The sequence below is a fragment of the Canis lupus genome, chromosome X, assembly GCF_048164855.1.
Source record: "Canis lupus baileyi chromosome X, mCanLup2.hap1, whole genome shotgun sequence".
Classification (NCBI taxonomy): Eukaryota; Metazoa; Chordata; class Mammalia; order Carnivora; family Canidae; genus Canis; species Canis lupus.
In genome coordinates this window covers 122956263-122982612 of record NC_132876.1, presented here as the reverse complement: position 1 = coordinate 122982612, position 26350 = coordinate 122956263, and the positions used below count along the sequence as shown (strand labels likewise).

General features: G+C 43.1%; 1 long non-coding RNA gene across 4 annotated transcripts; it reads left to right on the top strand.

The window, feature by feature from the left end:
- The first annotated feature begins 875 nt into the window (after nt 1–875).
- Nucleotides 876–26350, top strand: LOC140627559 (uncharacterized). 4 transcript variants are annotated; one of them, XR_012026236.1, is made up of 6 exons: nt 876–1456; nt 7312–7475; nt 15269–15404; nt 23023–23166; nt 24475–24589; nt 26114–26350. It is a non-coding gene; the product is annotated as an uncharacterized lncRNA (long non-coding RNA). The 4 variants fall into 4 exon arrangements; XR_012026237.1 differs by having other exon boundaries at nt 15266–15404; nt 23026–23166; XR_012026235.1 differs by having other exon boundaries at nt 15266–15404.

The following is a 26350-nucleotide window of genomic DNA, read 5'->3' as shown; positions in this document are numbered from 1 at the left end:
GTGCTACTTGGTTTCAACAAATTATCATGGGGACGTTTCCTTAGTTTCTGGTCAAGTTGATGGGGAGGATGGGACACTCCAACGGTTGTTATCCTTTAAAAAAATATTTTATTTCTTTATTTGACAGAGAGAGGGCATCCTGACATGGATGTTCCCTCACTCATAAATACCCAGGATATTTCAGTCCTGACCTTGTGGGAACACCCTATTACATCCTTACCTGAGATGTCATCTCACCTGAAATATCAGCTCACCTGAGATGTTACCTCCCAAGGGACTGTCATTTCTCTCTAGGCCCCATTCTTTTTCTTTCCAGTGACCTCCAGAACGATCTGAAAAGTCAGATCCCAGCTGGCCTTGGGGTCATTTGTATTAAATGAATCCAGGAAGAAGAGAAGCATGCCCTACAATGAAGGCAATATTAAGCTTATTTTTTTTCCTCTAAACCAGGAAATCCAGGAGAACATGTGTGGAAATGGGGAAAGATACTGAATGTGCTAGTCAAGGAAGGAGGAAAATTGTTAAAAATTATTTAAATTTATTTTTACGGCTCCATCTACAAGAGCATCTGGGAGGGCCTTTAAATGTTTGGTGTGTTGATTGAAGACTGAAGAAGGTGTGATGTCACACAGCCCCCAGAGGGATGTGAAGGGAGGAATATGAAGACTCTGGGCACATGTGACCCACCTGTGTTCTCCATGGGGACTCATGATAAGGTCCTCTCCCTTCATAAGAACTCCAAGAAGTATACATATTTAAGATTTACTTATTTTAGGGAGAGAGTGATTTGGAGATAGGGCTTTTGTGAGGTAATGAAAGCTCAATGAGGTCATAAAGAGGTAGGGTTCTGATGTAAAAGGTCTGGTGGCCAAGGAAAAGGCCAGGAGAAAATACAGGAGAGTGGCCCTGTCTACACACCAAGCAGAGAGATCTCACCAGAACCCAGCCTTGCCCATGCCTGGATCTCTGATTTCCAGCCTCCAGGATTAGGAGAAAGGAATGTCTGTTGTTTAAGAGTCTCTTAATGGGGGAATCTGTGGGATTTGGCCATGGCAGCCTTAATGGACTCAGACACAAGGGATGAGAGTCATATCCTGTGGCATCTGAAATGTGCTCATGTCATCACTGGGGAAGAAGAAAGTGAGTGAAGTCCACGTGAGATTATTTAAGCACTCAACATCATTAGACGTGGTGGATGAGATCAGGATCAGTGTGGGAACCGGCAGGTTTCACTCACCAAGATCTCTGTTGAAGGCTAACTTATCATGACATCTTCGGGGCCCAAGGAGAGAAGCTGCATGTGTTATGCTCCAACATTGGGAAACTATATAGTTACGATGAATGGGTACTTCTAGTGTGGCATGTGGTGCCTCAACTGTACCCAGAGCTTCATTATTTCCAGACTGGGAGTCATCCAGGAAGGACCCTGTTATGACATCCAAGGCGTGTTCCCAAAGTGAGTCGATGCCATTTACAAAAGTTACTTTATGTTAAGAATGAAAATGACCAGGCTTTTGAGGATTTGGGGTTACTGGCTCTGAGTTAGCACACATCCTCCATGGCTCAGAACACTTTTCTTGAAACTGAGAAGGGGATTTTTCAGGGAAGGGGTTCATTTAAATGGAGTCATGATACAAATCCTTGTCATTGGTCTAAGCCACTATGTCACTATTTCTTCTGTTTCTCAACATATGTATTTTGAGTCCATATACTTAATACCTAGCAGGGACCTCAACATTAGCTTTTTACATTCAAGTCAGGGTTATAATAGCAGGACCTGTCAGGTAATCTCTTTTTACCAAAACCGTAAACCCACCCAACAACCCAGTAAGTTCCTGGGAAATACTGGAGATGAGTGCTGTCTTTAGAGTCTGTCAATAATGTATGGATAGTATTCCTTACTGTGTGCTTGTTATGAACTGAATTGCGTCCACCCAAAACTCACATGTTGAGGCCTTCACCCATAGGACCTCAGCATGAGACTGAATTTGGAGGTGGAGTCTTTGTAGAGGGGATTAAGGTAAAATGAGGTCACTAGGATGGGCCCTGATCCCATAAAAAGAGGGGATGAGGACAAGATACACATAGAGGGGCAGCCACGTGAGGACATGGGAGAATATGGGGTTTACACACCCAGGAAAGAGGAGGCCACAGGAGAAACCACCCTCAGCCCTGCCTGGATCTCAGACTCCCAGCCTCCAATACTGTGAAAAATAAATGGCTGTGGTTTAAGCCCCCCTATCTGTGGTATTGTGTTATGGAAGCCCTAGCAAACTAAATCAAGCCAATATAAGGAGTCTCTTGGGCTTGACTGGAAGCTGGAGGGTTGTAGAGATTTCATGGATCATGGAGAGCTTACTCATATGGTGGTGCTAATTTCTTTGCTGTTCCACACGTGGTTAACATCAACTCTGGAACCTGGAAGCACCCATGGATATGGCAAATGCTTTTGTGTCACTTTTCTTATCATCAAAGGTCAACTGTCAGAAGGAGACAGTTCAAGAAGCAGGGATGTAACAGGAGACGCCATGTATTATGCCAACTTCCATCAAGGAGCCATCTTCAGTGGAGGAGTCTGTGATGACCATGCTACGTCAGGAGACAGGCTCATCCTTGCACCCAGTTTTGATTACATCGTGCCGATAGCACCTGCTAAGCAAGAAGCAACTACCTTGAAGGGCTTGGAGGAGAAATGTTAGCCAAGGATAGTAGAAGAATATCACACACAAATTAAGAGATTGGTCACTCTTATGAAATTTTTGTGGGGTCTGCTGGCTGTGACTTGTCGGAGCATTTCATCCAAATTGGAAGAAGAGGTATTTTCCAGCCCTCCTTTGGGGTATTCAAACATACTGGGTTTCAGTGCTTCCAAAGAGACCACATTAAGGAGAGGAATTTTAGCAGCTCGGGGGAAGCAGCCATGCTACTTGGCCTTGAGGACCCAATAGCACCTGTAGAGTTTGCTTAATCAGAACCTGATGGAAGCATCTACATGAGGACAAGAGTCAAGTTCTCAAGGTTATGAACTAAGTCTCCCTCTGCACAGAGCCAGCCTTTCAATGAAAACCAGCTTCAGAGCTGCTTTTTGAGTCCCAGCAAATAGAAAGAGAGGCTCAGTTAGAACTTAGTGACTACACAACCCAAGGTCCCCATCCTGAACTGCCCATGCCCACCACCATGGAGTTGGTGTGGGCATCAGCCTTTGGTCATAATTGGGACTGAGCTTTCACAGTTCCTGAGGGTGGAAGCAGGACCTAAATATGAAGGATCTTTGGTCTGACAGTCTGTGATTCCCATTCTGTTGCACTGCCTGTTCTTCTGAAACCTATACCTAGTGGCCTCATGGGGTGGGTGGGGGTTCCCATGACCATTTGATGGTGGAGGCATAATGGCCGCCTGGTTTACTGATGACTCTACTGGAGGTGTTGGCACCAGTAGAAGCAAATAGCTGCAGACTTATGGGCCATTGGTGGTTTTCAGATGCCTAAAATGGGGAGGGAGACTAAAGGAGGAAACTAAGGTCACCAGTGAGAAAATTTTCGAGGTGTATCCCTTGGGGTCCACTTGCTGAGGAAGAGAGTTGGCTACAATGATGGATGAACTACCTTTACTAATACCTCTCTTTCCATTTCCCCTGCAACTTTGCATGGGGTATTGGTAGGGTTTTTGTCTCCACCGCAACTTTGTGAGGGCCTTTGAAAGGGTAACCCCACCATTTAGGTCATTTAGGAGATGAACGTGAGCTTGCCACTTAAGTAGAGGAGGGACAGACAAAATCCAGAGAGGTTCTCAGTGATGAGTGAGATTCTGACTATTCTCAAGTCGGGGAAGATATTATGTTAGGTGATCAGGGTTGGTCATTGCTGTTTGGGGCTCACTGATACGAAAGGCGGTTTGTAACAAAATAGAGCAGCCCAAGGAAAGTTCTCAGGTAGACGCTGCCCACCGGCCCATCCTTCATAAGGCCAATACTTTCCCAGATGACCTGCCTCTTTCGAAGTCTCGAGATCCCACCTCCTCTTGTGGGTAGGTGCCGCCATTTGCCCCATATCTCAAGCAGATGCACACGGTACCTGGAAGGTGCAGTAAACAACATGAGTGGAAGAACCATAAAGAACTGTTCAATTTTGGGTTGGGGTGTTCGTTTTTTCTTGGGAAGCTGAGGCAAGGTGTTTTTCTTTGTCTTTAAAAGTAATTTGGTGGCAAGTGCCCTAAGGGGTGGTTAACCGTCTCCTCTGGCCTGATCCTTTCTGTGTGATCTTACTGCTGTGTCTACCTTCTCAGATATTCAGGGAGACACTTACTACCATGTGAGAGCCGTTTTTAAAATTATCCTGGGACTGAGTCTAATGTGGACATGAAAATGTCTAGCGGTTTGTCCAATACTTCTTATTAGAGTAGAACTCTGATATTATTGAATCCATGAAGATGTGTAAATGGTGGCAATAAGCTTCAGAGATATTCCTCCTGTCGTAGGCCAAAGGAAGCATCTAAGGTATACGATCACACGTTTCTACTGATGTCATGAAAGGCACTATAATGCAAGAAAGATCTAAAGGCCTATTGTGAAGGAACGGTGGTTTAATGTCTCAAAGGATAATAGTAATAAAGAAGGTAAGAGGGAAGGAGTACATGGGAAGTAAGAGGGAATCTCTGAAGGGCGAGTACAGAAGGTCCAAGTGGCTTCCACTGAGAGCCTCTCTGGTTGGGAGACAGAGCGTACATCACCAGGCAAAGCAGCTGAGAATTGCACACAGAGCTGTAGGGCCCGTTGCAATGATGAAAGAGAAAACTTTCGACATAATCCGCCTGCAGGAGCTCCGACCGCACACAGACAGGGCAGGCGTTAAGAGTGAGAGGCAACAGAAACTAATGCTTGTGGACTTGTGTCTCCAAAGCGATAAACAAAACCAGCCTTCTGCACACAAAGCAAAGCGTCACGAGGGGTTTTGCAAGGAAGCAGAGATAAGCGCTTGTCCCCTCTCCATAGACAGCAGATGCCAGAGTTTGTTTAGAAGAGCGGCGGGGAGGGAAGTCAAGTAAACACTCTCTCTTACGGAAATGCATATGATAGCAACAGGAACGTGGGAAGGTCTGCAGGAATGAAGACAGACTGACAGCCCGCATGGACCCGGCTGTTCACAGAGAAGCTAGGAGTAAATACTCTAACCAGAAAAGAACCTGAAATTCCTAAAGCCACCAGGTGAGCAGAACATACGTAGGGGAACGTGAACACGTTCTAAGTGTCCAGCTCAGTGGCTCATGCTGAAACCCAAGCTAACCACTACAGGAATAGGTAGGGCAGTGTATGCTCCACATGAAGGTGGGTTATAGGTGGGTTAGCCAGGGCGCACCTGTCACTCAGAAAGAAGGGTGATGCCCTCCTCAAGGGTTGGTTAGAATACCTAAAGCTCAGGGCATCTGTACGAACGTAGACCTGGTGCCAAATACAAGTCCTCCCCTTCCAGGCATGGGGCAGCATGCCGAAGAGAAGTAGCTCTTCCCTTCTTGGGTATTTGCAAATGGTGCCCAGCGTTGGGCAACTCTCATTCTGGTGACTGACACTCAAAGGTGCCAGGGATGGAAAACCCAGGATGGGTGCTGTGCACTGGACGGGCTATGTGATGACTCCGAAGTACGCCTGATGGCAGCGCAAGCATGAGCATCAAGGCTACACAGGCTTCTGTCCTCAACTCGGCTTGCAAGCACCCAGTTCTGATTCTCCTCCACCCACATAGCTTCCTGCAAGGAGTCCAAGGGATCAAGAACCTGCACTCCATTTTAGAACCCGCTCTGAGTATCTGGGACCCTGGAAATTTCTGTTGCAATGGCTCTGCCTGCATCCACATTCAGGGCTTGTATCTTATTTCATGAGCCACACACCCAACAGAATTACTGGGCTTCCAGGTGATTGTGAGCCTGTTGTAGGGGTGAATGGAGCATGGACACCCATGGAGGGCAGGGCTGGAACATGGTGTATGTGAGGGGGGTGGATGGAGCATACACGCCCATGGAGGGCAGGGCTGGGATATGGCGTATGTAAAGGGGGTAGATGGAGTATGGATGCCCAAGGGGGGGCAGTGCTGGAACATGGTGTATGTGACGGGGTGGATGGAGTATGGATGCCCAGGGGGGCAGGACTGGAACATGGTGTATGTGATGGGGGTGGATGGAGTATGGACGCCCGGGGGGGCAGGACTGGAACATGGTGTATATGATGGGGGTGGATGGAGTATGGACGCCCATGGAGGCAGGGCTGGGATATAGTGAATGTGAAGGGGGTGGATGGAGTATGGATGCCCAAGGGGGGCAGCGCTGGAACATGGTGTATGTGAGGGGCGGTGGATGGAGTATAGATGCCCATGGAGGGCAGGGCTGGGATATGGCATATGTGAGGGGGTGGATGGAGTATGGATGCTGATTGGGGGGGCAGGGCTGGACATGGTGTATGTGAGGGGCGGTGGATGGAGTATGGATGTCCAGGGGGGGCAGGGCTGGAACATGGTGTATGTGAGGGGTGTGGATGGAGGATGGACGCCCATGGGGGGCGGGGCTGGAACATAGCGTATGTGAAGGGGGTGGATGGAGTATGGGATACTGAAGAAGTGAAGAGCCAGAACTAGAGGTGGAAAGAAATCAGGCCGGTCTCAGGCACAAGACCCTTAGCGCACCCCCTGCCCCATACGTGTTGAGAACTTTGAGCCTGTCCTCCAGGCTGTTATAAACTACATCATCTTAAAATACGAAAAGCAAAGACACAGATACACGTTACCAATTTTTAAAACTTTGACTTTATAATATCTCACTCTAAAATATTTAGGCAGTTTCCTTGCAAAAGTAAAAGGCAGGTGTGCTCAGGATCTAGGTCCAAGACCTGCTCTCGGTGCAGACCCAAGATCTCTGCTCCATCGTTCTTGCTCAGTCGTACATGCCTCGTTGAACTTACTGGAACAGAGTAGAAACAGTATTGGAAAGATAATGGGGAGGTCAAGAAAGTGGATCCATAAAGAGATGGGAATACGGTCGTCGTATGTTATATGGTGTGAGGCTGCGTTTTGTCATGTATGTTGTGGAACACACGTCCTGATGTACGTATGTGATTATTTGAAGACGCATTTTGCATTCAAATATCCAAAGAGAGGTGGAAACGTAAGGGAAAAACGTGATGATTAATGCAGATTAGGGGATTCATATAGCTTCTGGGCCAAGAGCTAGAGAAGAGTTTTTTTGTTTTGTTTTTTTGTTTGTTTGTTTTTTTGCAGGAAAATCATGTGGAGGGAATAGAAAAACTTTTCATTTATGACATTATAGGGAGACGCTGGTAGTGTTTTCCTGCAACGGATGAAGAAACCCAGGGCTGCCCAGGAGAGATAACTTTATACATAACCGGAGATCGACACGGGGAAAGATGTCGAGGCTCGGAAGAAGAGAAACGCATCGGTTCAGAACAGAACGGAGCAAATCAGCAATCGCGGGTGAGTTTTCCTCTTCCGTGTGTTCATGGTCGAGGGAAAATGAGCACCGTGAAGGAAGGCTGAGAAAAGCAAAATATGAAGGGACACCGGTCAGGTAAAGAGATGATGTTCCCATAGGTGAAGCACAGGCCAACAAGAAGGCTGGACCGGGGCGGTCCGGAGTGAGCTTTGCCGCATTTTTGTTCTGCCTCCATATGCGACTGTGATGTTGACCAAGAGTGGGCATCTCCTGAGGTTGGTGAGACACAGACACAGACACAGACACAGACACAGACACAGTGGGGTCAACAGGAAATAAGGACGCGTGATCACAGTTACATAGTTTAAGGCTCCTTGCATGACGACTCAGAAAATGAATGTGTGAACATAAGTGAGTTTGATACGATTTAGGGGGGGAAGAAAATGCGGCCCATGCCCTATGACTCAGGGGAGTGGTAGGGGTAGGGGTGGAAATTAAGGATTTCATGATCCGTCGAATGTCCAAAGCATGAGCACCACGTGGGAGGATGAGAAATGGTGTCCCTTGGTTGGATAGCGGGGACGCATTAATGAACGACCTGGCTTCGTATGGCGAAGAAGGGTTTGTGTTGAGGTCAACCACCCTTCCCAAGATCACTGAGTGGAAATCCATTAATAAATACGCTCAGGAATACGCTTGGGTACCATTTTTGACATTTCAGTAGACAAAGAGATCAAGCCCTGTCTTTAGGACGCGGCACTTTCTTAAATCCCAGCCCTTGCGACATTTCCGTTTGGTAAGAAACCCAAGGGTTCAGGTGGATTTTCCGTGTCTTGGACATGAGGGGAGTAAAAAAGTGAGTGAAGCAGATTTCAGGCAATATTGACATCAGTTGTTCAAAGCACTTCAGCCTTTTTGTTTTTTTGTTTTTTTGTTTTTCTCTTCCCAGATAGCAAACAGCATTAAATAATGCATTATGAGCTAAAGGAATGTCACGGAAAGCTTCGGGATCTTTCAAGGCTCAGTGGTTGCTCATCCAATTTCTTTCTACCTTGGCCGAGCGACAGTCCGGCTCATTATTTTCCCGCATGTCCCTGTTATCTTCTGATAGGCAAAACAATTTATTTTTAAACAAAGGTCAAACAAATTATCAGCTTTGGACTTTTCTGGTCAAGCAGAACATTCACGCGGCGGCACAGAGACGTCGCACAACAACTCGAAGGCAAAATATTTGGGGGCCAGGTGGAAACGGTATGTCTGCTGAAAAGGGTAGCATGCTTCTAATGACATATCGGATCGTTTTTAAATATGTGTAGTCTGCGGTTTCGTAAAGGTCAGGCATCAAATAGGGCCAATGTTTGGAGCCACTTATCCACGCGTGTCTGCAGAAGAATAGGATGTGGATGGATGAAGGCAGCTTCAGGATGGCTCATGGCATACCTGTGGGCTCAACATCCTTGTCCCCTGCGGCAAGACACCTGTCAGCCCAGGATCCCTGTCCCCTGAGGCAAGACACCTGTCTGGTCCATTTTGTCACATCCTTAAAGGGTTTCGGAAGACACGAGGGAATGAACAGGTGCGGATGATCACCCGCCCAGATACACCTGACACACACACACTGGCTGTCTCTAGTAAGATGCATCAAATTGCAAAAAAAAAAAAAAAAATGCATCAAGTTGCTCATCGGCGCCTAAATCCCCAACAACACAAATGGACCATCCACAGCCAGTAAGAACCCACCTCTGATTTTGCTTTTTTTATTTTTATTTTTTGCCTGCCATTGGCATTTGGATGTCTCTGCATCTTTTTTTTTTTTTTTTTTTTTTTGTATCTGCATCTTTTTGAGAGTTCCTAGATAATCCTTCTTTTTCTTCACCAGGAGGTAAATAACACTTTCTTCAATATCTGCGTTGTTTTGAGTGATGCTGCCAAATAACACTGGTTATTATTAGTTGTCTTTCAATCTGGGAAGAAGAGAAAGAGGTTTTTAAAGACACTTAAAAACTCATATCCACTATTTTTTTTTCATATCGACTATTTTTAATAACACTTGCATTATTTAGAAATGTACAGGCTGGGATGCCTGGGTGGCTCAGTGGTTTAGCACCTGCCTTTGGCCCAGGGCGCGATCCTGGAGTCCCAGGATCGAGTCCCACGTCGGGCTCCCTGCATTGGAGCCTGCTTCCCCCTCTGCCTGTGTCTCTGCCTCTCTCTCTCTCTATGTCTATCATAAATAAATAGAATCTTTTTTTTTAAGATTCTCAACATCATTAGCCGTTAGGGAAATGCAAATCAAAACTACAATGAAATACCACTTCACACCCACTAGGACGGCTAGACAAAACATAGACATCATATTATAGATCAAACTAGTGTTGGTAGGATGTGGAGAAATTAGAACTTTCACATATTGATGGTAGAAATGTAAAATGGTGCAGTATTGTGGAAGACAGTTGAGTGGTTCCCCGAGAAGTTAAACACAGAGGGGCCTGGCTGGCTCAGTCCGTAGAGCATGTGACTTTTGATCTCGGGGTCATGAGATCGAATCCCTTGTAGGGCTCCATGCTGGGCGTGGAACCTGCTTAGGATTTCTCTCTCCTTCTGTCCCTCACCACCGCCCAGTGGTTTTCTTTTCTGAAACAGGAGGGGAAACTGGTTGTATTGGACTCACTGTGGGACAGGTTGGTCCCCCACATGGCACCATCCCAGGGTGTTTGAAGAGCAGTTTTAAGCCGGAGCAGCTTTCACCTTAAGTGCTAGCACGAATGCCTGCTGTCCATTTCCACTGCAGTCTTTCGTTGTGTCTGCTCTGTGGGTCGGAGCGCTTAATTTTCACCTTGGCCATTGTAATAACTCTCCACTATTTTCTCACTACAAACATCCATTTGCTCCGCAAGTATTTCTTCAACCTCATGCTCTTAGCTGGAGGCCATGCTAGGAGCTGGGGACTAGAGCAAAGCAGAACCTGCCCCCACCTCCTGGAGCTGGTGGTCTGGGAGGAAATGCAGACAAACCGAGTCATTGTCAAATCCTGTAATGCACAGTATCAATAAATAAAATCTTAAAAAAAAGAAAGAAATGTACAGCCTATATATATGCAAAAGAAAGAAATCACAAATTACTATTTGGGGTCCTTCATATAGGGAAGGTATGCAACATGCACATTCATTTAAATCTGAATCATATCATTTATTTCATTGGATGATTGTTGTATGATTTAGTTAATTATTATGGTTTTTTGGCACATTTAGGTGGATTTTTCTTTGTTTTTCACTTTTATTTAAATCACGCTAAGGGTGGCTCAGTGGTTTAGTGCCTGCCTTTGGCCAGGGCATGATCGTGGGGTCCCGGGATCGAGTCCCACATCGGGCTCCCTGCATGGAGCCTGCTTCTCCCTCTGCCTGTGTCTCTGTCTCTCTCTCTCTCTGTGTCTTTCATGAATAAATAAATAAAAATCTTTTAAAAATTATTAAAAAAATAAATCATGCTAATAACAAGGCAAACAGAACTATATATGTATGTGGGGAGTCTAAATCCTATCTAGTGCTTTTCTTAGACTCCATTCCCGTGAGCACTGTTGTGGGAATAAAAAAATCACAGTGTTTATTTGGAAGTAGTGTATGATTCAGACAACTATTTTCTTAATTGTCCCTTATAACCAAATTGTGGTTATCCTAGTAATTTAAGAATGGTTGATGACTCACAAATACATGAACATGACTCAATCCAGTGGGAGAGTAGAGGGCAAAGTTTTGTTTTGTTTTTTTTTTTTTTTGTTTGGTATTTTTTTGTATTTAAAAAAAACATTTAATAAATCTTAATAATTCATGATAAAAAAAACTGTTAGCAAACTCTTTTCTTTTTTTTTTTTTTTAAAGAGCCCCTTTGACCTGATAAAGTCCATCTTTCAAAAATAGACAATTACTCCTAAGGAAAGTTTTTTCATATCACCAGAACTGAGTTTTGCCTGTAAAATGAGGTTGTTGTATTGGGCCAGTTTTAGCTGGAAAATATGATAAATGTGTTATCTCACATGCTTTCACGATCGGCATTTTTCTACCAGAACAACACAGGCTAAACTGCAGGTATGAGTGTCTTCTGGATGCTGTAACAAAGGACCACAGACTAGGTGAGCCTAAAACAGTGTGAATCCATAATCCCTTGGCTCTGGAGACCAGAGGTCTGAGGTCTACATGGGGCAGGACCACTGAGATCAATGGGTTCCAGGGAGGGTCCCTCCTGCCCTCCTGTCTGGGGCCCCAGGCGTCCCTGGGCTGGTGGCCACATCCCTCCCGTGTCTGTCTCCATCCTCACGTGGATGTGTCTCCTCTTGTGCATCTTATCAAAACACCTGTCATTGGGTTTAAGGCCACCCTGATCTGGGATGGTCTCATCTCCAGATCCTTCACTTAATCACATTTGCAAAGACCCTATTTCCAAATAAAGTTGTATTTGAAGTACTGGGGGTTAGGACTTCAACATATCTTTTTTCCCCTCCCCATGAGGGACATAATCTAATCCATCACACTGTTGTGAAGAGATGTGGAAGAGGGTTTTCCTGTTGGCCAATTGAGCAGAGAAAAAGAATGGAGGGCAAGCAGATTGGTTTGGAAATGACCTGAATCTGCCTTCAGCATCTCTCCTACATGTGATGGGCCAGAAATGAATGTCACGGCCATGTCTGGAACCAAAGGAGGCTGAGGACGCTTTTCCGTGCACAGTCCCATGTCCAAAAACATCCATGGAAGATGTTCTTCTCAAAGGAAAGCGTGATGGATAAATTGCACTTCCACCCAGCTCTCTCCCCACAGACTGTGTGAAGAAAGATAAAACCCCAAAAATACGTGAACTGATTTTTAAGGTCTGCAATTACAGCATCAAGCTGGCATCTTTCAAAACTGCATCTGAGGGCGGGTCACTTTCTTGGCCCAGAGTTTTCCAGAATCAGTATTCTGAAATGCTGCGGCATTCTTCTAATGGATTCATCTATTTTGACTAGCTCGTTTATTTTACGGTCTGATCAATCTATTGATTCTTCCCTATTGTCACCTCCAACAAAATGGCAGGAGAAGCAAAGTCTTGGCTTTCACATTCTTTATAAAGTCAGCGGAATTGCAAAATCTGTGTTTTCACCTTTGCTAGAGCAGAGGAGGAACATTCCAGAGCTTGACAGAAAATTAGGCCAGAGGCAGTAATTTGTGTGTTCGGATTCTTTGGCCTTTTGGCCTCAGATTATAGGTTTGTGAAAGCAAACAAAAAATAAGGACTACATTCTGGTTTTCTTTAATATTGACTTTATTAGTATGCTGTATTTAAAAAGTAGTCTTTACATTAAGTGGATTATTTCATAAACGGGAAATAGGGACCTCAGGATACTTAGTTAATGTGCTATATTTTGTATTATTTTTCCTTAAAGTCTTAAGTTCTCATTTGATTAAAATATATATTCCAGGGACGGCTGGGTGACTCAAGGGTTGAGCGTCTGCCTTTGGCTCAGGGCCTGATCCCGGAGTCCGGGATCGAGTCCCACATCGGGCTCCTGCCTGGAGCCTGCTTCTCCCTCTGCCTGTGTCTCTGCCTCTCTCTCTCTGTCCTTCATGAATAAATAAAAGAAAATCTTTAAAAAATATATATTCCAAAGAGAGGGGACTATTAGTCCTTTCAGAAGGAATGAGAATTATATGTATATATATCTCTAACATGATATATATGATGTATATATAAATATACAGTGCAATGATACATTATACATAAAACTATATATTTCATACAATTATATATTTATATACACATATACTATATTTTATATTAATATAATATGTTACATATTTTACATAATCTAGTAACATATTATAATATACATACATATATATACTCTTGAATAATATATAAAATATTTTGAAATACCTCCACTTCATATTATAGTAATGTAGTAACATAATATATTATAATATACATACATATACATACTCTTGAATAATATATAAAATATATTTTTTAAAGATTTTATTTATTTATTCATGATATTCACAGAGAGAGAGAGAGAGAGAGAGGCAGAGACACAGGCAGAGGGAGAAGCGGGCTCCATGCAGGGAGCCCGATGTGGGATTCGATCCCGGGTCTCCAGGATCGCGCCCTGGGCCAAAGGCAGGCGCCAAACCGCTGCGCCACTCAGGGATCCCTAAAATATTTTTTTTTTTTAATTTTTATTTATTTATGATAGTCACACAGAGAGAGAGAGAGAGGCAGAGACACAGGCAGAGGGAGAAGCAGGCTCCATGCACCGGGAGCCCGACGTGGGATTCGATCCCGGGTCTCCAGGATCGCGCCCTGGGCCAAAGGCAGGCGCCAAACCGCTGCGCCACCCAGGGATCCCTAAAATATTTTAAAATGCATCCACTAGTTCTTCATATTACACTATACGGCAGCATTCGACACCGTTGTAGAATTTATGAGATTCTGTCTTCCATGCCCAAATCTCTTAATGTTAATCTACATTTGTGTAACACTTTAAAATTCTCACTACTCTCCTATTCCAGATTTGAGTGTCACAAGAAAACCTGTGAACTATCCAGGCCTATGACTATCATTCTTCTTTAACAAGTTGGAAACTTGTGGCCAGGTTTTTTTTTTTTTTTTTTTTTCCCCAAGATGAAACAGTCACTAAAATGACAAGTCTTGTCTCCTAAATGCTGCAAGTTTGCTATTTTGTTTTTATTTTTTTTTATAGTCTTAATCTTTCAAGTGATCTTTTTGGAAAACATCCATCCAGAATGCCTTTGAAAGCCAGTTATCATCGTCTTGCTCTTGTGTTTGGTTTTCTTTGTCATGACCAAGTTAAATGCCTAACAGGTGACTCTAGGAGGAGGCATCTGCAAGAGAGCCTGGAAGCCATCCCGAGTGCCAGGGTTGGAATTCCAGCCGTGGCAGCTGGGGTCCCACCAGGATGAACCACAGTTTGAGGGCTGTGGGCGATGACCTCAAATCAGGAGGATAAAAGCCTGTAACAAAACATGGAATTGCGACAGGATGCCTGGGATGATACACACAGGGTCCTTAGAAGGCAGATGAGCATGTGGGAATTCACTCAAGGATGGGATTATTTGATCTGGGGCACAGAAATGGCATGCTAGTGAGTTTAACCAGAAGAGCCTCTGAACAAAATAGCAACAACTGGACATTATCTCCATAGAGAGTAGTCCTGTGTGTGTGTGGATGCATACAAGGTCATCTTTTTATGGAACTGGTGCAAGAAAGGTCTTTGCAAGCCGTGGGTAAGGAGCAGTGGGGTGTGTGTGTATCTGTGACCACAGGTCCCTGAACGCTGATTTCAACCTGAATTCTCAGAAATAAGTTTCAGCCCCATCGTTCGCCAAGTCATTAGGGATGAACCAGGAGTCTACCAGTTGGCATAAAAGGATATTGGGGATGGCTGGGAGGTTTCTAAGATTTATGGAGATGGGAGTTTAGGACGTGATGTGATGGAATGAGCACTGGATGTCGATGAATCACTGACCTCTACCTCTGAAACCAATAACACATTATATACGAATTAATTGAATTTAAAGTAAATTTTTAAAGATTAAAAAAAAAAAGATTTATGGAGATAAAAGATTTTCGGAGATACAAAAAATCAGGTGTGTTACCCATACCTGATGTTTTGTATTTAAAATGAAGCCCTTCTCATAAACAGGTGGTGCTGTGCTGTGCTTGAATGTGAGACTTCATTCTCATATTTAGTGTATGTGTGAATGAGGTTGTATAGAAACAGTGTTGATATTTAGTTTCTTAATGTCTTATTTCTTAAAATTTCTACCAACAATCACTCCAGCAGTAGACGATGACTACCACTACTCAAATGTTATGGCTGGAATTGTGTCTTCCCGAAGATTCACGTTGTCAAGTCCTAAGCTCCAAGACCTCAGAATGTGGCCATATTTGGAGATACAGTCTTCTAAAGAGGAGTTAAGGTAAAATGAGGTCATTAAGGTGACTCTAATCCAACACAATTGGGGTTCTTATAAGAGGGGATGAGGACATAGACACACATTGAGGGACACTCACAGGAGGACACAGGAAGAACATGGTGTCTACACCCCAGGAGGAACCAGGCTCAGCCCCACCCTGGATCTCAGACTCTCAGCCTTTCTCCCAGGACTCAGAGAGAAGGTGTATCTCTAATAAAGGGTTTTATATGTTTATGCATTAAATTAAAAAAATGTTTCCACTAGCATTCTGATTCATTTAATAAAAATGAATGTAAAGAGAAAAGTAAAAGACGTTCTGGATAGATTGTACCATGCATGAATGAGGCTTTTTGCGTGGCTTTGTTTTGCATTTTTAATGGGGTTGTTTTTATTATTATTGAGATGTAAGAGTTCTTTATAAATTCTGCCTATAAGTCCCTCATCAGATCCGTGATTTGCAAATAGTTTGCGAGGTTTAAACAGCTCCAAAGTCTAGAAAATACTTCAGCCCTATTTCTGTGTCTAATTTAAACTGTAGTGAGCCATATAGTTTCTATTTAGCTATGGCTGAACTTTTCTGAACCCAATTGGTCTCCTGAAAGCACCACATTTTCCATAGATTTGCAGAGGTCTTGGACTGACCTTGGGGTTAACGTCTGCCATTGGATATATAGATCCTCCTCCTACCACGTTACAAATGAGAACAGAGAACAAGCAACACCACAGAAATATTTTTGTGATTTTTAAACATTCTCCTAAAAGGCTCTGATAGCTGTCAAAATGTTTTAAAAGATGCCATATTTTCTGTAAACTAGACTTAGAAATGTCCCTGCCATGGTACATCTAAGAGAATGAGGCTGGATAACACTGATTTAGCAAATGATTGAAGGGTTGTTGGTATATGTATACATCAGATGTATATACAGTATATATTGCACCACTATATATACTGTTTTCACATTTAGCAAATGTTTGAAGAATTGTTAGTATATATATCTCTGGGGATGCCTGGGTGGCTCAGTGCTTGAGTGTCTGTCTTCAGTTCAGGGCATGATCCCCAGGTCCTGGGATCGAGTCCTGCGTCGGGCTCCCTGCATGGAGCCTGCTTCTCCCTCTGCCTGTGTCTCTGCCTCTCTCTCTCTCTCTATGTCTCTGATGAAAAAATAAATTAAAAAATTTAAAAATATATATGTATATCTGATATAGTACATATATAGTGTGATATGTAACAATTACATTATAGTATATGTACCATTGTGTATTATATGTAATTATTTTAGACTACTGTATATACTAATGTGCTACAATATAAAACATGTAAAATACATACAATATAATATATTCTGTGTAATCATTTTATATTATACTACTATATACACTATATATACCAATGTACTACTATATATAATATGTAAAGTACACGTAACATGTATAAAATGCATACATAATATACTTAATATCTGTATTATATATAGTACATTAATTATTCCTGCTCCTAAACTCTATTAAATATTTAAACAAAGTTGCCTGTGCAGTTAAAAGGTTGTATAGGATTTATGCTACGAGTGGAATGTCGATAAGAAATGTACTTTGTTACTTGAGAACTTGGGAATATGTTTTCTTTGTTTTGTTTTGTTTTTTTTGGGGGGGGAGAATATGTTTATTTCCCATTCTGTCCAATACTTTTTGAGAGCAGAACACATTTTTGAAAGGAATAATTGAGTAAAATATGGATATTACCATCCTATTTTTATTGTTCCTTAGTAATAACTAAAGACTCTTGTGACCAGAGGCATTTATTTATTTTTTTGTTATTTTTAATTTTATTATTTTTTAAAGATTTTAAATGATTGCTCCACCCAATGTGGGGCTCAAATTCACAACCCCAAGATCAAAAACCACCCACTCTTCTGACTGAAGCAGCCAAGTGCCTCCCAGAGGCATGTAAAAAAATTTGTTCTGGTGACATTTTTAGAGATCTTGGTATTCTGAGCTGCACTACACACTGCTCTAGCTGTAGGAAAATTTGCAACAAATGAATAGTTGATAGAAATTACAAAGCTATGAATGTGATTTTGTCATGCGGGTGTTGAGCCTCTATGCAAAGGAGATACTAACATCTTTGCACACTGTTTACTGTGGCTTTACTCAGAATCACTGAAAGCTGGCACCAACTCAGCTACCCCTCAGCTGGGGAACACACAAGGACGTGCAGTGTATCTGTACAACACAACCAGACAGGGTGACAAAATCCTGGGGCCATAGGCAACAAGACGGATGTGTCTCAGATGAGTGAAAGAAGCCACAATCCAAAGGCTGCAAAGTGTATAAATCCATGTGCAGGACATTTGGGAAAAGACAAAAGCATAGGGAAGGCAGTGATGTCAGGACCAGAGGTGTGGGGAAGGTCTAACCTAGAAGGGTGAAGATGCATATTGTGGGGGCATGAGAAGGTTGCATATCTCGGTGCTGGAGGTGGGTACATGTCTGTATGCATTTGCCAAAATAGTCAGGTTTACAGTGCCTGCTGTGTGTCTTAAAAAAGAAAATCTGAAAACTTTTGTAGGAAAAATGCTCGTGAGTGAAGCAAAGACAAGAGGAAGAGGTGACAGGTCAGCGAGAGCTAGTTTCAACTATAAGTCATTTAGAAGAGTCTAGATATTTGCGTTAGTATAATAGACATGTACAAAACATGCCACGTATTAGTATAATATTTGTATATATATTATGCTACGTATATACCATATAGGTATGGTAAAAGTAATGGTTACAGTAAATGGTCTGCAGAAACCAGAAAGAGGAAGAGCTATTTTCAGTGTTCTTGCTAGGTTGCAAATTTTTTCTTTTTTCTTTTTTTTTTTTTTTTAAGATTTTATTAATTTGAGAGATAGAGAAAGCATGTGAGAGAGAGCACAGGAGCAGAGGGAGGGCCAGGGAGAGATATAGAGGCAGACTCTCTGCTGAGCAGGGAGCCTGACTTGGGGCTCAATCCCAGGACCCTGAGATCATGACCTGAGCTGAGGGTAGATGCTTAACCCACTGAGCCACCCAGGTGTCCCATAGGTTGCAAATTTCTGAATGCAGATGTCAACATACCTGGGCGACTCTATCAAAAATCTTCAAGTTTAACATCCGTAAAACATCTATTAATTGGAAAATGGGACCCAAAGGCACACTTCTGGTATAAATTGATAGGAACAAAAAAAATAATAAATTGATATGAACACTGCAAAAAAAAGAAGAAAAAAAGAAAGAAAATTAACACTTCAGAAATATTGGAGAATCCATGCCTGTTTAATGATCTATAGGTAGGTTAAAAGTTATCCACAAACTAAGAAAGAATGAAGGCTGATTAGCTGGGAGTTGGGTCCTTTAAGATGGTAAAGGAAAATACTGGATATTGCCATTTACAGTTGTAGTCTTGTGGAAATAGTATGAGTAGACATTCGACAAGTGATCACGAGTTTTCCTTGTCTGCACTGTCTCCATGCAGTAACCAAAAGGGACCTCAGCATCTTCCTAACCAACTCCAAAAAAATAATAATAATAATAATAAAAATAAAATAAAATAAAGAAAAGAAAAAAAGTAAATGCCACCAACTATAATGCAACGAAGTGATACATTTTTAATATCAGAGAAAAATAGAAACTGAAAGACCCTCTGTGCTTGGGAAGCTCATAGCCCCATCTGAAATAACTGTCAGGTTAACCATTAAAACTGTGATTATAGTTTCAGTCAATTAGGGAAAGAACAATAGAGACGATCACTCACGGAAAGCTCTGTGGTGAGGGTCAAAGTGTTCCGGGAAATACCAGCAGCTTTGAGTCATGTATTAGGAATCAGAAATGAATGGGAAAAAAAAAAAAAAAAAGAGTGAAATCCCCAGGCCTTGCACTTGAAGAAGAGTTAAAGACAAGGAAAAAAAAAAAAAACACACACACACACACACACACAAAGACGGATTTACGCAAATAAAGAAAATGAGAACATGATGCTTTAAGTCTCGAGTGAGAAGATTTAGTTTCTCCATGCATGCTGCGACCAAATCCTGAGACAGTGAGCTCCTGATGCTACTGTTCTTGCATTCTGTGGTGATTACTGTGTGCACAGGGATGATTCTCCAGTGGCTGGTTGGCATGGGTTCGAGTCCGAGAGCAGCAGGTGGATCTGGGCGACGTGTGTGTAGAATCTGGAGTGGGTTTCGTGTGCTGTAAATCTTGGCTTCACCAACCATTAGATGTGGACAGCTCCTGGTATTACAGGACTTTGTGTTCTTGTGCAAAAAAAAAAAAAAAAGAAAAGAAAAAGAAAAAAAAAATTGGGAATACTGACAGCACGAGCCCGCAAACTCCCCTATGTGTCAGCACGTCCGGAGGACAAGCGAGAGCACAGCGAGAGGTCGGTCAAGGTGGAATATTAGCACATGATTTGAAAAGTTCCTATTCCTGAACACCGGCCCTCTTCAACAGTTTTGCAAAGACGTCCTGTGGGTGTCAGGGGCGCAGATGAAGAGGATTTTCCAGGCAACAGAAAATCCCCCGGCTGAATGGCGTTTGACAAGTCAAATACCGTGCAGAGGAGAAATGAGACTTATACAGCCTGCAGACCAGAGCTGAGCGTGATTTAAGGAGAAGCATAAAAGCCTGGCCCCTGTTTTTACAGTGGGAATTAACAGAAAAAAACAGGCTTAACAGGATTGCCCACGGAAGGCTGTGACTTCCAACCCAGAGGTAAGGAAGAAGCGCATTTTCTCGGCCGCATCGTGTCAGGTGATGCTGCAAATATTCATCTCCAGCCTGCAGGCTGCTTGAAAGTCTGAATTAAATAAACTTTTTATACGACTTTCCTTTTCCAAGTGGTCCTGTGAACGTATGATCTCCGGAAATAGGTTCTATAAAATAAACCACGTAAGGTTTGCTACTTGGCAAAACGTTGTAGACGATATTTTGCCAATTTTGTCCACATTGGCGAAAAAAGCGTCGGAAGTCACTGGACGGAAGTTAAAGATTAGGAAGGGGCTGAGATCATTGTAGTTGCATAGAAGAAGGAAGCAATATCTAACAGTGAAATAATGGGAAGTAATGCATGCCAAAGTCGTTTTGACGCAACTGCATTTTTGACAAAAGGTTGCATTTTTCTCGAAAGTGAATGTTACAAAGTAGACTATGGTACAAAATAAAGTGGGTGGTTGAGAATCCTTGCAATTGGAAAATGGGCTTTTCATGGGGTCATATTGTGGGCATGATGCATGCCTCAAAATAACTGCGACTCTTGTGAAATAGTTTTTAAAAGTGATGCTCACGTTTGCAGTTGTGATAGGAGCTCCCGGATTTGCTGTCCTGACCTGCTCTCTCTTCTGTAGCAGGTGTCCCACGGTTTGTGATTTTAGTTTTTCTCTTTCGGAAAGGAACCGAGTTTTTGAGAAGTAGATGAGTCACGTCGTTTAAGGCTATTTATTTATTGCAATTAAAGAAAGAATCAGGGGCACCTCATTGGCTCAGTGGGTGAAGCATGCAACGCTTGATCTCTAGGTTGTGAGTTTGAGCCCCATCCTGGGTGCAGAGAAGACTTAAAAATAAAATCTTTCTAAACCATAAATTTTTTTTAAAAATCCCAGAAGAGCAAGAATATTGTAAGATATATTAATATAAAACAGATTTGGGGGCACCTGGCTGGCTCAGCAGTTGAGCATCTGCCTTTGGTTCAGGACATGAGCCCAGGGTCCTGGAATCGAGTACCGCATCAGGCTCCCTGCAAGGAGCCTGCTTCTCCCTCTGCCTGGGTCTCTGCTTCTCTCTTTCTCATGAAGAAATAAATAAAAATCTCAAAAAAAAAAAAAAAAAGCACAAAACACATTTCTAGCAAGTATGTTGTAAATCATTCAATTCAACAGTATTTCTATTAAGATGTAACCAGACCCACCGGGATGGCCATAACCAGTAAAATGGAAAGTAACAAGTATTTCCAGGGTTGGGAACACTGTAACTTTTGGATACTGTTGGCAGAGATGTAAAGTAGGTCAGCTGCTGCGGAAAACCGTTTAGCCTTTCCTGGAAATGTTAAACCTCTGGTGGTAGGATAACCCGGCAACCGCAGGACTGTGTTCGTGCCCAGGGAGACCTGGGAACAGGTACCAACCAGAACTTGGATGAGCATGTATTCAGAAGCAGCAATATTCATGATATTCCAAACCCTGGAAACCACCCAAATGCCCGTGGCTGGCTGACAGCATCCACCAAATGTGGTCTGTACACACAGAAGAAGGAATGAAGCTCTGACACCTGCCACCATATGCAAGGCCCCTGAGTATGGGATGCTCAGTGAGAGAACTCACAAGGCCAAGGATACCCAGTGTGTGACCTCATTGATATAAAAGATGCAGAACTTGTAAAAAATCCACAGGGATGCACAGCAGATTCATGATCGCCAGGGGCTGGGGAGGGGGATGGGATGGCTGCTAATGGAGATGAGGTCTTTTTGGGGGGTGACAAATTTTGGAACCACATAGAGGTGGTGGTGGCAAGACAGCATGGGCAGGGGGAGGAGCAGAGGGAGAGGAAGAAGCAGACTCTCCGCATAGCAGGGATGCTGACCCGGGGCTCCATCCCAGGACCCCGAGACTATGACCTGAGCCAAAGGCAGATGCTTATCCCACTGAGCCACCCAGGTGTCCCTAAAATAACACATTTTTAAAAAACAGGTCAAAAAATTAAATTAAAAAACATGTCATGCAAAAGGTCTTGGATGATTTTACTCTGCTTTCCCTCTTATTTTAATTTTTTTTTTTAGATTTTATTTTATTTATTCATGAGGACAGAGATAGAGAGAGAGGCAGAGACACAGGCAGAGGGAGAAGCAAGCTCCATGCAGGGAGCCTGACGTGGGATTCGATCCCGGGTCTCCAGGATCATGCCCTGGGCCTAAGGCAGGTAGGTGCTAACCCGCTGAGCCACCCACGGATCCCAGTACGTTTAAATATAAGAGTGAATTCAATAATAAGGAAATATTTTCCAGCAGCAGAAAAAAAAAAATAGAGCAGAGACAACTCTTTCTTACCAGTAAAGCCGCTGCTTTTAAGGGAACACCATCCCTCGGAGAGAGGTCAGGAAAATATTATTTGGGGGATCGCTTCGCTTTCAGCTCAGAAAGCAGAGGTTGGCGGTTGTCGCAGGAGGACGTGGGCTCAGCCATCGGCCCGATGGAGGAGAATCCCAGATTCCCCCTTTGGAGCTGAGATGTCGATGAATAGCTGGTGATAGGAGGATAAACGAGAAGCTGATGCCTTTGGACACACACGCCTGCTGGGGGTTATTAAAATTCCCACCACAGTTCCCATTCCTCTGCTGACAGACGAGTCAGCAGGGAGGGCTCGTGGAAAACACGGCCAATGGGGCCACGCGGCGGCACAGACCGGCCTGTGGCGGGTTAGGGATGGCCTTCACCTCGGCGCTGCTGGCAATTCCAATGGGAGCCTCACGATGGCAAATAAGTGTGCTGGGGATTTGCCCGCTGGAGATATTAACCCACTAACACCGTGGCCCTGCCAGTCAATGCAATGAATCAGTGGCAAATTCCCCCAGCGACGGATGTTGTTCACTCCCAAACTCCTTGTGTCCACAGCAGATGGAAATGCTTAGTGAACCTGGGCCAGGTACGATGCCTTTACCGCCGGCCGGGTCTGAAGTCTTTACAGAGATGCGCGTGTTGCTGCCAAACGGTGACCCGGCTGAGTCCCAGAAAATGAAGATGTGGGAACCCCAGAAGGTGCGTAAACACCCTTTCAAAGAAACAGATGGATCTGCTCTGTGCAAATGATCGATTTCTGTGCCTGCACCCGTTTCCAATTTGACCCCATTTAGCAGGACCAGAAGTGGTTAGGTATGTTTTCCAGCAATTTTGATGTTGATGGTCCTTATCAGGGCATGAAATTTTTTTTTAAGATTTTAATTATTTATTCATGAGAGACACAGAGAGAGAGGCAGAGACACAGGCAGAGGGAGAAGCAGGCTCCATGCAGGGAGCCCGATGTGGGACTTGATCCCGGGACCTCAGGATCAGGCCCTGTGCGGAAGGCAGATGCTCAACGGCTGAGCCACCCAGGGATCCCCAGCGGATGAAATTTAATGGTAGATTAACTCCACATGTATACACAAGAGGGATCAGGCAGGATTCAAAGTGTCATTATGTGGAAACAGTGTAGGGAATCTGTTCAGCTCTTGCAAACTTGTTACATTTTTCTACCTGGGAACTCAGACCATGTGACCCCCTCACTCCTACTATGTTGTATTTTCAGAACTGCAACATATGCACAAAGTTTTTGTTTTATCTAGTTGCTTTGTCTAGGGAGGGATTTCACAATGTGCAATTAACCTTCCAGAGGTCAAGTTTCGCCCCCCACCCTCCTGGGTGGAAAAAAAAACAGGAAAGAAGCAAAGAGTAACCTGGGCCTCTGATTTGGTCGTGCACACAGGAGAGAAAATCATTCTTATCAACAGCGAAGTTTGCTTTTCTGGTTGCGCGACTTTTGATCCATCCTAAGGCTCGGTGGGAAATTCCGACAATGTGAATTGAGCAGGGTTCCGGAAAACCCACACATCACATGGTGGCAGATTTTTATGTTTATTTTTATTTTTTTTTTTTGCGTGACCTTCCCACTTGATTCAGGGATCAAAGCATGTTAAAAAGCCTATTTTGCACATAACTAAATATTCCAAATATGAAGATCTAAATAAGTAAGTGGATGAATAGAAAATATAAGCTTAGACATTTGCAAAATGTTTGCAGGGATGCATAAGGTGTAACACATCGCTGGACTCCAGATGTGGGATCTACGGATCTACGGGACTATCCCCAAGGTTTTTCGAGAACTTGTCCTAAATTTAATAAATTTAATTGCTCTGTAAAATAGATTCTTGCCATTACAAATGCAAAGCGCACAATCAGATTCTCACACAATCATTCTTCTTGTCTTGACTCTATGAGGCACGATTCTCTACCTCAAATTTACATGTATGCTGCATACACGGTAGTTTGTTTTTTCATTTTTAAAAAGATTTTATGTATTTATTTCAGAGAGAGAGCATGAGCATGGGCTGCTCAATTCACATTGTTGGAATTTTCCACCGAGCCATAGGATGGACATCCATGCAGGAGACACAGTTAAAACCCATTTTTTTTTCATTCAATGGTGAGTAACATGATGTAGATGTGTAATGTCTAGTTTTGTGACTTTATATGGATTCTCGGCTATTCCCTCTGTTCCCCTAAAATGTGAGGCTGACTTTGTTTCCCAGCCAAAGGAATTCTGGAACATTGGTACCTTCTATGCCCACTGCCACTCACCTGCTTGTTTTTCTGTTTTTATTGGAGATGGATAAGATTTTCTTTAGCTTGCATCAATACATACTATCCAGTCACTGGAATAAGATCAATGGTATCCATACATGGACAGACAAATTGATAAAAGTGGAGAAAAGCAGAAGGTTTTTCTGCCCCAAGAAAGGATGGTTTATGAAGCAGACTGGTGGGTAGGGCTGGGAGCTGGGGTGCAGTAGAGGGTTTGAATTCACAGCAGATCCTGCAAATTGGGATATTCAAGAGGGTAGAACTGTCCCAGTGGATAATGAGGGCAGAGAATGGGATGATCATTTCCAGCCTCTTGCTGGGAACATAGAATGTTTACAGTTGCTTGTGGAATCTGTGCTTTCCTAACAAAAAAATAAATAAATAAAATGAATAACAGCATGAATCGATGGATTACGGAGCACATCCTGTGTGCACGACACTCTCCTTCATGCTATGGTTGATATAGCAGAGTTATGAGGCATATTTTCAGGGCAAACAACACTTTGGTTCTGGCTCAGGGAAATCAATTGGTATAACTCATGTGGAAAGAGCAAAAATGAAGAGAATAGAAACTGTTAAGGAACATGTAGGAGTCGAAAACACATGGAGACCGCAGGGAGGGAGCAAGTGATATAAGCCCATAATTATGGGGAAGCATGGAGGATGTAGGGTTTGCAGGACACCCAAGAGGAAAGAGGATGGGGTATTCCAAAGGAGGTCAATGTGTGCAGTTGTCAGGATGGGACAGCGTGCGGTGTCACCATACAAGTGAGATTGGTCAATCCAAGAACGAGTTTCCTGTCAGGTTGAATGGAAGTCTGGGTGACGCGTGTCCCGTTGGAAATGTTGTATTTGTTGATTGGGGCGATGGAAGGTGATGTCACCTGGAGATGCTCTAGACTCCGGAATCACTCCATTAATGGAGAGCGTCATTTTGAGCCAAAGGACAGGACATCATTCAAAATGGAGACACAAGATGCCAGCAAACTGAATTTAAATAAAATTTTAAAAAATGGGTAGACGTACCATACACATTTTAATTGAACCAAAAACACACCAACACATCTTTTTGAAAGAGCTGAGGCATTTCGGGCTGGTTGCTACTTGGAATTTGGGGTAGGGTTTTTCTTCGTATGTCACTGCCATGATACATTTTTATTTTATTTCGTTTTATATTATTTTATTTTATTTATTTATTTAATTTACTTTTTCTCATGATCTATTTTATACATTTTTAAGAAACTCCCTGAAAGCCAGGTGGCTTTGGAATACCCCCAACCTACCGCGTTCTGTTAATAAAATCAAAACTATTGTAAAAATGCATGCATATCAAGCATCTTGTTTTTTGTTTTGTTTTGTTTTGCAGCATCAAACCTGTGGATGACTATTCTGTTCTTGGATTGAACATTTCTGTCAGATTCCCTACAAAGTCCATCTCCTTGCTTGCTCCTGGTGTGCAAGCCACACTCTTGGTGTATTTCTCCTGTTCTCCTGGCCTTATCATGTCATGAGTCCTTGGGGCTCTTCCATTCTGGAATAGGTACTCTCCTTTCATTCACAGAAATGTGTTTTTCTCTAATGACTCAATATTTATAAATGCAAT